The 15,215-nt window shown below is 44.3% G+C and overlaps 2 non-coding genes across 2 annotated transcripts; both read left to right on the forward strand.

Moving 5' to 3' along the window:
* Positions 1-6,470: 6,470 nt before the first annotated feature.
* Positions 6,471-6,544, forward strand: Trnan-guu. Its single transcript has one exon. It is a non-coding gene; the product is annotated as a tRNA-Asn (tRNA).
* An 852-nt stretch (positions 6,545-7,396) lies between these two features.
* On the forward strand, positions 7,397-7,470 carry Trnai-aau. The gene has a single exon. It is a non-coding gene; the product is annotated as a tRNA-Ile (tRNA).
* Positions 7,471-15,215: the final 7,745 nt, after the last annotated feature.

The following is a 15,215-nucleotide window of genomic DNA, read 5'->3' on the forward strand; positions in this document are numbered from 1 at the left end:
ACCGTTAAACATCTTCGTCGATTTCTCGGTACCCTAAATTTCTGCTGAGATTACACCGAATCAGTAGTTGCTCTGCGTTCGGATTTTGGTCGGACACGAGCCGAAAGCCGAAGCAAACAATGCCGAGCGTGCATGTCGTCACAATCACAGTTAGATACTAGACAGCTACCTCACTCCCCCTTGCCCCTCAAGGGGGGAAATCAGTGCGAGTACACACGATTTCAAATTGTTTTGCCCTTTAGCATGAGCGAGACGTACCGAAAACCCGATCAGCTGTGTTTGACATACCGCCCGGACTTGCCAATGTTTTGGTGAGATTGGCAAGTTTTTGCTTATGTATAAGTGAATATGTGAAACAACTTTTTGCTATATGGGTGAGCACGCCGTAGTACCAGAATAGCAAAAGCTCACCGATCTCTCTCTTACCAATACTATTTGACGAAGATTATGCCTTTTCCTTGTTTAGCGTCTCTGATGTGTACAGATAAGCTTCTGCAAGCACATTTGCAAGTGGGGTCATTTTTGTAAGGGTACTGCCTATAGTAGATCTACTGTGGTCACAATGAAAGCACCAAGACAATTTTATGGTTCCACTCACGCTTTGGAGCTGCAGCAAATAACTGTCACCAACTATGTTCGTTCAAAAAACAGTCAAAACGCAAAAAGTCGTTGATGGAGCAGGCGCTAATTAGCGACGTCGCAAACAATTTCCTATATATGTATGACAATGAAGCAAAATTACCCCCTCGCATGTACCGCCGCAAGACAGGACCATCAAATTCAAGTTGCCGCAAATGGTTCAGAGATCAAAACGTATGAAGAAAAACTGCTTAAAGTCAACCTAGGACTTCGACGCGTTTTTAACTGAAAATTCCGGGTAGCGATGTATTGCGACCAATAATAGGCGCTGATTTTTTACGAGACTATCGTTTATTAGTTGATCTGAAAACAAGAAACTTGTCGACTCTGTACCCCTGCTGGCTGTACCTGGTCAAGTTCGCCCTTCAAATGAAACAGGAATATCGACAATCTGCGGAACCAACAAATTCCATGACTTAGTAAGGAAATACCCAGCGCTGACAAACCCAGCAGCAATCAGCATAAAGCAGAACCAGGCAGACAAGCATCACAAGAGGCCCCCGGTATATGAAAGAGCACGCCGATTGGCACTAAAAAAATTGGAAACCGCACAACAGGATTTCAAAACTTGATTTCGATTGACGTTACATTGACGACATTTTAATCGCATCAAACTATCGGGAAGAGCATCTGGAATACGTACGAATCGTTCTAGAGCGGCTTAACAACTTTGGAATCGTTATAAATATAAAACAGAATACCTGGAGCACACAATAAGTCAGTGGCATAATCCCAGCAGAGTCCTGCGTTGAAGCGGTACGCAATTTCAAGAGACCGGAGAATGTCAAATACTTCGAAGTTTTGTCGGAACTTCTACAGACGTTTTTCACAAAATGCAGCATACCTTCAAGCACCGTAGAACGAGTACCTAGCTAATGTGAAGAAAGGCCATAAGGCACCAGAAACCTGAGTCATAGAAAGCCTTCGTAGACTGCAAAGCAACTTTCCTCGTCCACTACAAGAAAAATGAGCCTCTCTCATTAGTAGCGGATGCATCGAACACCGAAATCGGTTCAGTCCTACAACAGCTGCAAGACAAACATTGATTACCACTGGCGTTCTTTCAACACAAGCTCTCTGGTACGGAAAAATGTTACAACGTTTCAGATAGGGAGCTCTTTGCCATTCACGACAGCATCAAACACTTCAGACATTACCTAGAGGGCAGATATTTCTTAGTCCAGACGGATCACAAGCCTCTTACGTACACATTCCAGAAGAAAACAGAAACAGCAACACCGCGACAAACCCGGCGTTAAGCTTCATCTTGGAGTTCACCAACAATATAAAACATATTGAGAATGACAAAAACAAAGTGGCTGATGCGTTATCGAGAATAAAAACAATCAGCGTGCTTGCCGCAATCAATGCTGAGGAATTCACCAGGCAACAACAAGAGGATCCTGAAGTCCAAGTGCAAACAGTACGTCGGTGAAGCTCAAAAACATTCTATAGTAGACGTCCTTAGACATAATCGGCCCGATGATATCATCTAATGGTTTCAGATACTGTCTGACCATGATAGACCGATGCACAATATAGCCCGAAGCAGTACCACTCCCGGATCAAACGGCCGAATCTGTTACAGCTCTTTTTTATTCGAGTTGCATTTCCCGGTCCGGCGTCCCACGCCCAGTTACTACGGATCAGGGACACAATTTGAGTCCACCTTTTCCCAAGTCCTAACAAAGCGAATGGGCCCGCACCGAACAAAATGTTGGAACGCTGGCGTCGGTCCTTTAAGGTCTCCATAATGTACGATGAGCAGAACCCAGCGTGGACGGATGTACTCCCAGCGATTTTACTTGGATTACGGAATATTTACAAGGACGACATCGGAGGACAACGCTTACGTTTCCAGGGGGTTCTTAGCGTCTGAAGATAAACACATTGAGCCGAACGCATTCATCGAGCAACTTCGAGACACAACCCGAACACACACACCCAACAGAATATCCCAAGTTGTGTATAAAATTGACTTCAATGGAAAGGAAATCAATGTTTCTACGAAACACCTGAAACCTGCATTCTTCGAGGCTACAGAATTCGAAGGAACGACATATAGGCATCAGTACGCAAATTGGCAACCGCACCAACTCAGAGGATTCCAAATGACAGAGCGGACTTCCTCACTCAGGGGGGATACTGTGGCAACTCAGCTGAACAAACGCAGCTGGCTTCGAACTTTGCCACGAAAAGCAGCAGCATCGGCAAAGAGAGGTATCGAGACGTCAACCGCAACAACGCGTAACCTTCTAGTTTAATTTTAGTACTCTCGGATGGAATAAAGTGGTTCATGTTCAGAAATACCTCCTCGTTTATCCTTTATAGAGAAAGACGTGCCTATAAGTGGCTTTGAGCCCGCCTTAAAGCCAACACAACGTAATGCAACTCGTTGCACATCTAGCGGTACACAGGCCATAGATCATCACCATATTTCGTGACGATGGCTTCAGTCATTTCGGAGTAAATCTCGTGTGGCAGACGGACAGACAGACATTTAACTGGTTTTAGCAAGCTTTTGTTTCGCAAAGAAAACCTTAAAAACACCGTAATAGTACATTACTAGATTTTCTGAAAAAAAAAATGAAGACATCCACAATCGAGATTGGGTTGCCCCATTTGTGGAAAAATTGCGAGAGAGGCATCTTCGATGGTATGGGAATGTAATTCGCGCTAACGAGATTGCCAAGATTGGTATGAACTTCGAAGTCGATGGGAAACGGCTTGATACGCTAGATGGTGGTTCAGGAGCTTTGCGACTCCATTCAAATCAGTACTATGACTGAACAAAAAATCGCAACTGATCACACCGAGCCGACAAAGGCTGAAGCAGAAAAGGAGACTATATTTTCTGAAAATTATTACTTACTACTTAACTACCCTAAGAATTCTCAATTATTTGCAAATTTATAGTACCTCGCGGTCAAACGGTAGTATAGGTCCAGGGCGAAACGTGGATTGGTACCCACGATGGAGCATAAAACCTGAGAAAAGCCTGCTGAGCCAACACCAGCAGGTCAACTACCAAACCCTATCTCCACCTCCACGTGGTGATCGCTGGGAGTTCTTTCTTCATGAAAAACTACAGACGGAGAAGTATGAAGGCGAGTCTCCCGCGCCTAAAAACGGAGCACACTGCACCAACTGATCCTCCAGGTTGGGGGTTGGGTAGGGCTGACAAGCCAACACGGATAACCGATGTTACGAATCCATGGAAGGAGCCTCGAACTGAATGGATATCGAAACGACGAACCCGACAACGACAACGAATTAACGATTTGCGCATTTTCTCATGGAACGTGACGAATGCTGCTGAGCGGCTAGCCGATACCCTCACCCAATAAAAGGCTTATGCAACAGCGTTGCAAGAGATGCGTTGGACGGGGACCGCATCCACTAAACCATGTGCTCGGAGTAGGTTTCTTAGTCAGCAAAAAATTAAACCTGATATTATCGGCTTTGAAAATGTAAGCAAAAGCTTATGCACTCTACGTTTGCGAGGCAAATTTAGAAATATAAGCCTCATAAACGTCCACGCCCCTACAGAGGAGAAGGATACCTTCTACGAGGCAGTTGAACGGACCCTTGAAGCCTGTCCCAAGTATGATTTCAAAATCATGCTTGGAGATTTCAACAGTCAAGTAGGGACGGAGCCCGTATTCACGCGATACGTCGGCTCCCATTGCTTACATAGGGATACCAATGATAACGGACTGTGGATTATTCAGTTAGCAGTATCGCATGAAATGGTTGTTGGAAGTACCTGGTTTGCGCAGAAAGTGGTCCACAAACATACGTGGGCCTCTTTAGACGAGGCCACTTGCAACTAAATTGACCACGTGATGAATGTCAAAACATATAGGCGGCCAATATAGACTCAGATCACTATCTCATTGGCATAGTGCTCCAAGCTCGAACTACGACACCACATACAATCCCCTCTGACAATCAGGTGAGAGTGAATACTGAAGATATTCACAACACTGCAAAACTTATAAGGGCGAAATGGATGCCGCAATAACCGCAGTCAACAAAGATCCTGGAGATGAAGCATCAACAAATGATCTTCACAACCACCTACAGAATGTTATCATTGATACGGCCATAAATATACTTGGCCCCAGCCACAAGAAAAGTCGGAACGGCTGGTTTGACGATGAATGTAAGCTAGCTACGGAACGGAAGAATGCCACATATCGAGCAATGTTGCATTCTCAAAGAATGCGTGCACGTACAGAGACTTATCACGAACTCCGGCGAGCGGAGAAGCGACTTCACAAACGGAAAAAGGAAGCCTGGAAGAACCAACAAGTCTGTGAACTCGAGAAGTACAGGGAGCAACTGCACCAGGCGCGCAAGTTTTACCAACAAGGCAGCAGGATGAAGCCTTATACACCTCGATGCTCATCCTGCCGAGACAAAGAGGGAAATCTGATTTCCGACCGAATGGGCATATTGGAGCGTCAGGTTGTGGATAAAATCCGGCTCAATAGGTTACGGTGTGCGGATCACTTAATCAGTATGAATGAGGATGATCCAGCCCGGAAAGTCTATAAGGGTAACATCTATGGTAGAAAAAGAAGACGAGGCAGACCCTGCCTGAGATGGAGCGATGGTGTAGGTCAGAACGCCAGACAGCTTTTAAAGCCTGGGTGTCTGGAGTCTCATTAAGGCAGGCCTAAACCGGATACCGGTTGCTGCGCCGTTGATGATGATGATAGCACCTTATACCTTGATTTTCTAAAAGCCGTTCCTTGTAATGTTTACTTAGTTTACGACATGCACTTTCTCTGCGATTGGCCAGCTCTGGCTAGAGTCAGGCTGCGGACACTGGGTAAACCATTCTTTGGGGACCTCAGAGAGATTTCTAGCTGCAGGGTCGGAGAGCTGCTTTCCTTCGTGAATGCTACGGGCTGGTTCTGAAGATCCGAGCCGGCTGGACTCTGCTTCCCTGCTCCCATAACAACAGTCACGGTCTTAGGAGTTTGTGGCATCAAAAAGGCGCACCAAAGCGCTAATTGGGCTCCACGGTGCGGCCACTGATACCTACCTACCTACTCTTACGGCATGCACATTTTCGGTTGATTCATGATATTCAAAGATAAACCGAAAAATCTGTTGCTGAATCACAAATTCTTACCCTATATTAGTGCTATATATATGAACATCTATTAAGCTTCGACTTACTTTATTTTCGCCTTAGAACGCGCTTTCTTGAACCTAAAGTGAAAGGTTTGCCCCTTAACCGCCATTATGGAAAGGTTGAAATATTGAACAAACAATAATACTTAGATGTGTTCCTATTCAGGAGAAGTGTATTTCATTTTAACAAAGTTACAGTGTTCACTTCATTTCAAGACCGCCACAGTACACTGAAAACAGCTTATATGAAACGTTTTAATTATGAGAAATTGTCTGTCGAGGTATTTCTGTATTTGACTAAATCCCATAGACCCTTGAGTATTTTGAGTGGGTGGAAAGCAGGTGATTCCCTTTGTGCTTTCTAGGAGGCATGGAATAGAAATTTCATCAAAAACAGGGGTAATAAGAGGGTTACCAGAATTTTCTTTCCGGATTCATAGAATTTTCGCGTAATTTTCACCCCGGTGCCGGATTTTAGTTATATATCCCTGATGCCCCGCAATTACATTCCTGCTAAATAAACACTCGCGAACTCCTGGAAATCCACGGAAAAACTACACTCCAACGACCAATTGCCTTCCATTGTTTGGCGAAGAGAACCCTCTGAGAACCCATATTTAACTTTCAACCACTTGAGCAAACCTTACCAGCTCCACAGAAAATTATGCAAAAAAGTAGAACACATCGCCTCCGTGGCGCAATCGGCTAGCGCGTTCGGCTGTTAACCGAAAGGTTGGTGGTTCGAGCCCACCCGGGGGCGCAAATATCTTTTTAAAATATGTATCTTATGCATACAAATAAGATTGAAATTACCAGGCATTCATTAATCTAGAAATTCGCTGATATAATTTGCCCATCAGTAACTGATTAAGTGTGTAGTGTGGCAGTGATGACGTGTGTACGGCAAGAAACATCTGAATGGGCTTACGACAAACTGATTAAATGGAAGTAAAGGTCACTTTATAGTGCGGACCGACACGACGCTGTTACCTTTTCGTGTTTATTTGTACATGTACAGATAAAAAAATATATTTTTTATATTTATATATCCATTGAAATGGGACTGAGGACAACAATCAACAATGACCAAAATTATTTTGCTCTTACATTGAAGGCAATTAGTTAATAAATTCCGTCGCTAAAAAAGCTTTTTATTTCAGGGATACTAGTGTTGTTATAACTACAATTAACTATCTCCGCTAGAGAACCCGAAAATACACATTAGTTCAGAACGAAACGTGTCAGCACGCTTCTCAAGCAAACCTGTTTATTTCAGTCGATAATAATCAACCTGTTAGTAGTAACTCCTCAAATTATAATTGATATTGAGATGAAAATTGAAAAAGATTTTTCTTTTCGTGGCTAAAATTGGATAAGAATAAACAGAGTCTCGGGAACCAGTTTTCCCCCTCTTTCAGTGATTTGCAGGAAAAGATACGAGAACGGAAAACGAATAACAGACAAAATTTTAGCCTTTAATTTTTTCTTAGCCATTATTATTAGTTTCTTTTTTTCTCACAATAAACTCCGATTCTGCTTTCCTATTACAAATTTTAAAGATTTATATTTTCAGCTGTGGTTGACCATATTAAATAAGCAAGCGAGCCCTCACGGCCCATTAGCTCAGTTGGTTAGAGCGTCGTGCTAATAACGCGAAGGTCGTGGGTTCGATCCCCCCATGGGCCATCTCTTTTTTATATTTTCAAATAGTATTATCTCATCTTCCTACATTTTACAGTGGGAACAGTAAAACGCAAATCGACTATATTCTCGTAAGATGCCAACATTTTACCATTGCCACTGATTGCAAAGTCGTTCCCTATGAGCCCATCGCACCTCAACATCGGCCGTCGATTGCCGTCCTGCGAATTAAGCCACCGAGAAAACGGCGTGAAGAACACACTGGCCCGCGGCGCATTAAATGGTGGCGATTTGGTGAGAAGAAAGAAGAAACGGTCACACTCATACGGTTGCCGACCATTACGAATGCGGAAGAATCGTGGAACCAAATGAAAGACACGATCCACAAAGCGGCCTCTGCAGTCCTCGAGGTCACCAAGCCGGGTAAACGGTACATCATCCGAGATACTTGGCTTTGGAATGATGTTGAAATGATGGTCCGTGAAAAGAAACGCCTCTACCATAAATTTCTCGACGATAAAACGCCTGCTAATTTGCAAATTTATAATGCCAACCGGGAAGCAAAGAAACGGGTCGCTGTCACCTGAGCGAACCATCACAAAAATCTTTATGATAAACTGGACACTCGGGATGGCGAGAGAGATCTGTATCGACTTGCCAAAAGCCGTAACGAACGCACACAGGATATCGAATACTTCTGTTGCGTTAATGACAAGAACGGTACTTTGCTTACCAATCGTCAAGCCGCAACAGATAGATGGCGAGAATACTTCGAGCAGATTTCAACTGAAGAATTTGCTCATCCTCCACGTCCACAATCATTGCCGGCATTTGGAGCAGTTCCACCTGTCAGCGCAACTTGGAGCTCAGAGGTGGCGGTGAGGAAGACGGGGCGGCAACCCTGTCGGCTGACCCAAAACCAAGTGGCCGAGGAGAACCTCCATAGTGGTGAAACCGGGAGACGCTGTATTCACTTTGGCTTACCGACCGTGACGCAGTAGGCGAATGCTCCAAAGGCCTAATCAGGGCGATCAGACCCGAGTCTGCACGGGGACTCATCTGAAGTGGCAATTGGTCACGAAATCTTACCGTTGTAGTACAACTACCGTGAGTACAGCTCGGTTGTTTGCGGTTGGCCCCTTAGTGAGAGTTTCATGGGGGCTGTTGGTGATGCTCAAGCGAAAAGAGACCTTCGGGCCTCGGCGTGGTGTTGCGTTTCAACACTAGTGCCGTACTCGTTAGTTCGATAGAGATTTAGGGAGGTCTTGCATCCACCAGTATGAATGCTAAGCCATGTACTTGGTACAGACTGGTACCATTGTTGCTTGTCTCAGCGGGGCTCTGATTGTGGTCACAAAATCAATCCGTGTCTTAAGAAGGCCGTGGAATTAAGTCCTCCAGGTACTCACGTAAAACCCTCAAGGAGCGCAACTGAAGTTGAGGAGACAATAAAACGAATGAAATCGGGAAAAACCGCAGAACCTGACGACATCGCATCTAAGCTCTGGAAAACGAAGAGCTGGGACCCAACACTGTGGCTCAATGAATTCTTTAATCGGGTTATTCAGGAAGGAAGAACACCATCTGACTGGGAAGAAAGTACCAATATGGAAAAAGAAAGGTAGTCCAACAGAATGTTCAAATTACCGACCGATCCGGTTACTTTCCCATACCATGAAGATTTTTTAACGCATTCTTGACAACCGTATTCGCGAAATCGTTGAAATAACCGTGAATCAAGCCGGGGTTTGTCAAAAAGTGCTTAACTACTGACGCAATACACGCTGCGCGATTATACTCATGGAGAAACACCGTGAGAAGCTTCTTTACATTGCATTTCTGGATCTAGAGAAAGCGTTTGATCGTGTGCCACACGAACTCATCTGGTATGCTTTACGACAACACTTAGTGCCAGAAGAACTCGTGCGCTGGGTTCAATTGTTCTACCACGATCCGAAAAGTAAAGTTCGAAGTATGGCGGGTGTATCAAAACCGCTTCGTGTCTCTGTTGGTGTTCATCAAAGAAGCGCCCTCTCACCACTCCTCTTTGTTCTTATTATGGACACCGTTACGCGGGATATCCAACGTCCAGCGCCCTACACACTGCTTTATGCAGATGATGTTTTCTAAGAATCTGATAGCAAAAATTATCTGAACAACTTGTCCAAAAATGAAATGATCGCCTCATGCAACACGGTCTCAGATTGAATTTAAACAAAACTGAATTTTTGACGACCGATTCCCATGAAACAGGCACAATCACTGTCAGCGGCAGTGATCTGCCCAGAACTAAGCGATTTAAGTACCTCGGGTCAACGCTATCAGCCAATGAAGAACTGCGTTATGAAATTGCTTCACGCATTAACGCAACATGGATGAAGTGGCGTTCCACAACTGGTGTTCTTTATGATCGACGTATCAACGAATGTCTCAAATCTAAAATTTTCCGCAATGTCGTTCGTCCTGTCGCTCTCTATGGTTCTGAGTGTTGGCCGATTATAAAAGACAATGAACGGCGCCTTGCGGTAATGGAGACGAAGATGTTGCGTTGGACTAACCGCACGACACGTTTTGATCACATCCGAAATGAGGATATCCGCGATCGTTGAGGTTGCACCGATCATGGAAAAATTGCGAGAGAGACGTCTTCGATGGTATGGTCACACAATTTGTGCTAAAGAGAATTCACTTGCCAAGATTGGTCTGACCACCGAAGTTGATCGTAAACGACCAAACGGCAGACCGAATCAACGGTGGCTTGACACGTTGGATTGGGATTTAGAAGTCTCGAGATTGCACCCAGATCAAGCATTCGATAGAGCCAAATGGCGAAACCGATCACAACGAGCCGACCCCGCTTGTGAACGCTGAAGGCTGAAGAAAAAGAAGACCGAATTCTCCCCTGCCCATGTACAGTTTTATCCTGGCTATGCTGTCATAGGCGGCTTTAAAGTCAATAAAAAGATAGGGCAACTGATGGTCATATTCCAACAGTTTTTCCATCGCTTGCCGCACAGAGAAAATCTGATCTGTTGCTGATTTGCCTGGAGTGACGACTCTTTGGTATGGGCCAATGATGTTCTGGACGTATGGGGCTATCCGGCCTAGCAAGATAGAGGAGAATATCTTATAGATGGTACTCAGCAACGTGATATCTCTATAATTGCTGCACTGTGTGATATCCCCCTTTTTATGTATGAGACAGATAATGCCTCGTTGCCAGTCGTCAGGCATTGATTCGCTGTCCCATACTTTGCGCATCAGTTGATGCACCACTTGGTGTATTTGATCGTCTCCATATTTAACCAAGTCAACAGAGATCCTGGAGATAAAGCATCAACAAATGATCTTCACAATCACCTGAAGAACGATATCATTCATACGGCCACAAACATAGCTGGCCTCAGCCGCAAAAAAGAGTCGGAACGGCTGGTTTGACGAAGAATGTAAGCTAGCAACGGAACGGAAGAATGCTGCATACTGAGTAATGTTGCATTCTCAAAGCACTCGGGCACGCGCGGAGACTTATCACGAACTCTGGCGAGTGTAGAAGCGACTTCACAGACGGAAAAAAGAAGCCTGGGAGAACCAATAGGTCTGTGAACTGGCTGTAATTCCAGCGACTCCTGGCGACTTATGATTTTTAAGCCGATGAATTGCACGGAGTGTTTCTTCTATGCTTGGTGGTGGCAGTATCTATCCGTCGTATTCATTTGGCGGGACCTTCAACTCGCCGATAGTTTGGTTGTTGAGCAGTTCATCAAAATACTCAATCATCGCTCCAATATGCTCATTCTGTCGGAAATCTGGTTTCCCTCTTTGTCTCGGAAGGATGAACATCGAGGTGTATAAGGCTTCATCCAGCTGACTTAATGGTACAACTTCCGCGTCTGGTGCGGTTGCTCCCTGTACTTTTCTAGTTCATAGACTTGTTAGCTCAACATTATTTGGATATCGGTATGAAGAGTATTTCGGAGCCAGGCACCATATAGTGGCAACCATCTGATTTTTTTCAGATTTTTCGGTTGGGTAGTTTCTGAGAATAGGTCCGTTCAAGAAATTATCACTTCCGTTCCCCCGCATTCCCCAACTTTCCAACAAATATCTAAAATTAAGGCTTCGGAAAGTACTTATCGAGACCTTGCATTTGATACCCCACATGACTATATTTGGTGAAAAAAATTACACCCCCCTTTTGCATGTATGGGGACCCCCCCCCCCCCCATAAATTCGACGTAAAAGGATGTAACTCACTGTATGCGTGAGCATTCACAGTTCCCACCTTTCCACCAAATTTGGTGTTAATCACTATAGCCGTCTCCGAGAAAAATGCTGGTCACAGACAGACAGACGCTATTTGACGTGAATATAACAAAGACTTCCACAGGGAGCTAAGGTAGGCGGCATTCACATATTCAGCTGCTAGGCTGCGCCGAGCCTCATGCTAGATAAATTCGTACTGATGGTGAAAAAATTAGCTTACGAAGCAAACCGCCAATAATAATAGCTGACGATTTTAACGCTTTGGCCGAAGATTGGGGTGGTCGCGAAACAAATGCTAGAGGCCGCATATTGCTTGAAGTATTTTCACGTCTGAATGTCGTTCTAGCAAATACTGACGGCGTCAATAGTTTTCGGAGACGGGATATGGGAACGGTGATAGACCTCACGTAGTTGACTTTCAGCGGTACATTATCTAAGGATCTCCAATGGCAGGTGAGCGAGAAGGCACATCATCAGGCTATCATCTTCCAGATGGAGCGTACGACAGGAGCAAAGCGAATCAAAAAAATTGCAGTATCGAGTTGAACATCCAAAAAACTTGATAAAGAAATGTTCGAGGAAATACTTCTGTATGAAGCGATGGCGATGGAAAATGCACAAGAAAAGGTGACACAGGTTCTTGGAAAGATACAAAAAGCGTGCGACGCTTCCATGCCTCGCCACACGGTACTCAAGAAACGATTGCCCAACTTCTAGTACAATACCGAAATCGAATAACGTCGTAAAGTTTGCCTTAAAACCAGAAGACAGCCAACGTAGCAGAAACCGGCCTGAGTTTGAAGAGTTGCACGACGCAACGAAGGCGAGGTAAGAACTGCAAGCAGCCATCTCTACAAGTAAAACTAAACACTTCAAGAGGTTATCCAAGGAAGCGGACTGAGACCCATGGAGAGGGGCATCCAAGGCAGTTATGGCATTAATCAAGGCGCTCACCGCCGATAACCAACCTTGATTTGCTGGCGGATATCATTAGCACTCTCTTTACACAAGTTTCAAATTAATCGAACCTACCCAATGTCCAGATAGATCCCGGCGAAATTCCCGAGGTAACCACTGAAGAAGTCCTGAAAGCCGCGAAGAAGATTGCCGAAAATAAAGCCCCAGGTTTAGACGATATTCCGAATAAAGCACTGACAGCGGCCGTCGAAACAGTTCGAAGGTGGTTCGCTGAAACATTTACGACGTGCCTCATAGACGGGATTTTCCCGGAAGAGTGGTGGAAACAGAAACTTGTGCTAATCCCGAAACCAAATAAACCTTTGGGTGATCATTCGTCTTATAGGCCTATATGCCTACTAAACGGGTCATCTTCAAGAGACTTGCACCAATCACAGGAAAGGAGAGTGGTCTCTCAGACAGGCAGTTCCGATTCCGAAAGGCAAATTCTACTGTCAATGCGATTAGCACGGTGATGGAAATTGCGGAAAAAGCAATAGAGGCCAATAAATTCTGCGTGGTAGTTACTCTCGACGTGAAGAAAACCTTCAATACGGCAAAATGGAGCATAATAATTGCGGCTTTAGTCAAATTGGGCGCCCCTAAATACCTGGTGCACATTGTCATGGAATTTCTCCGGAAGAGAATATTGTGTTATGATTCGGACGATGGACCTAAGACGTATACAACAACTTGCGTGGTTCCACAAGGATCAGCCCTCGGTCCTCTCCTGTGGATAATAATGTATGACGGAATTTTAAAGTTGCAAATACCTAAACGAATGACAATCATTGGCTTCGCAGACGACATCGAAGTGACTATCGTGGCATAAAATATTGATGAGATTGAGGAACTCTCAAACGAGGAAATTTTTGAAATCAGGTCTTGGCTAGAGGAAGCTGATCTGCATAAGCATAAAACCGAGATAGTTTTGACTATCAAGCGAAGGAAGCAAACGTCGATAATGATCAGGATTGGCGATACCTAGGAGTCATGGTTGACCAAAAACTGAAATTCAAGTCCCATTTTGAAAATTTAGCAACAACAGTTTCCGGAGTGGATACATTGTTGACAATAATGTCACCAAATATAGGTGGTCCTAGGCAAAGTCGTCGGCTTCTGATCTCGAGAGTTGTCAGCGCCATTTTGCTTTATGCAGCTCCAATCTGGACACCGTCTTTGAAGTTGGAAGCAAATAGAAGAAAAATCGCAGCCCCATTCTGATTGAGTGCATTGCATATGCAATCGGCGAGTCCTATACCTATCGTCGACAATTGGCAAGAAGTGAATCTATTTTGGAATGGCAAAAAAGGTGAGATGATTCACCTAAAGAACGCTGAACAGACAGGATTATTCCAGATGTCTCTAAATGGATCAAACGAAGGCAGGGTTAGTTACTACCTAACTGAATTCCTAAGCGGACACGGAGGGTACCGTACATACCTTTATCGCTTCGGGCGTGATGACCCCTCGTATTGCCCGACATGCCTGATGCTTTTAACTGCCTGCGGTTCGCCGCACACAAAGCGGAGGTGGAAATTGACGCCCGGGCCCGGTTGACACCCGAGAATATCGTGGACCACATGCTAGCCTCTTAAACATCTTGAAGGGCAGTGGAAAAATTAATGAAGGCGATCCACAATCTGCTGACGAGGGAGGAGCTTCGGAGGAAAGTTACAAATAACGACAGGAGTCGCAGTTCGTAACTGATCCTGCCGTGGGGCATAATAACGAAATGGCAGTCCCGTGGGATAAGTGAAGGAGAAGGAGGTGGTGATAGTGAGTAAAAGTCTCACATAAGCGAATGAGAAGGAGGTGGTTATAGTGAGTAAAAGTCTCACATAACCGCATGGCAGGAGCTAACGGTAGGTTTTGGATTTTCCACCTTCCAACGTATAAAAAAGGACAGACAGACATCGAACCGATTCTAATAACGTTCTGTTTCACACAAAACCTTAAGGGGGTCATCCCGTGTGTCGGATCCGTGGAATCGAAGTTTTTTGCATCAATTGTGTCTAGATATAGTGTAGAATATATGGATAAAGTGATTTTTTGATATTCGGGGTCGTTCGGAAATTATAGTGTTAAACACGTGATAAGCCACATGCCAGATTTATGTCGATCGCCATAATAAAGCGCGTATTTATCAGTCCGAATGATGTTCGAATGACTTCGTTAAAAGGACAAGAATTGAAGCCAAGTCTGTTCAGATGTTTTTTTGAAGAAACCTAGGGTTTGTCAACTAGGTATAGCAGATTAATGGTCAGTTAAGGTTTTATGGCTAAAAACCGCATTCTCCTTCTAAATGCGTTTTTCTCGAAACTGCATGTTGAAAATCGGCTGCCACCATAGCCCAAAATCTGTCAAACGAAATTCTTTGAAATTTTCACGACATATTTCTGCGGTTCGCAAACTAGGATAATTGGATCGCAATTATCCTTCAGTAATTTTCTTTTATTCATTAAAGAAGCCGTGAAAAAACACCAAAATTCACAAAAAAAAAATTTAACACGGCACCAAAAATTTAGCTTTTAATATTTTTTAATAATCCTAGTTTGCGGACTGTAGTT

Source organism: Hermetia illucens, chromosome 4, assembly GCF_905115235.1.
Source record: "Hermetia illucens chromosome 4, iHerIll2.2.curated.20191125, whole genome shotgun sequence".
Lineage (NCBI taxonomy): Eukaryota > Metazoa > Arthropoda > Insecta > Diptera > Stratiomyidae > Hermetia > Hermetia illucens.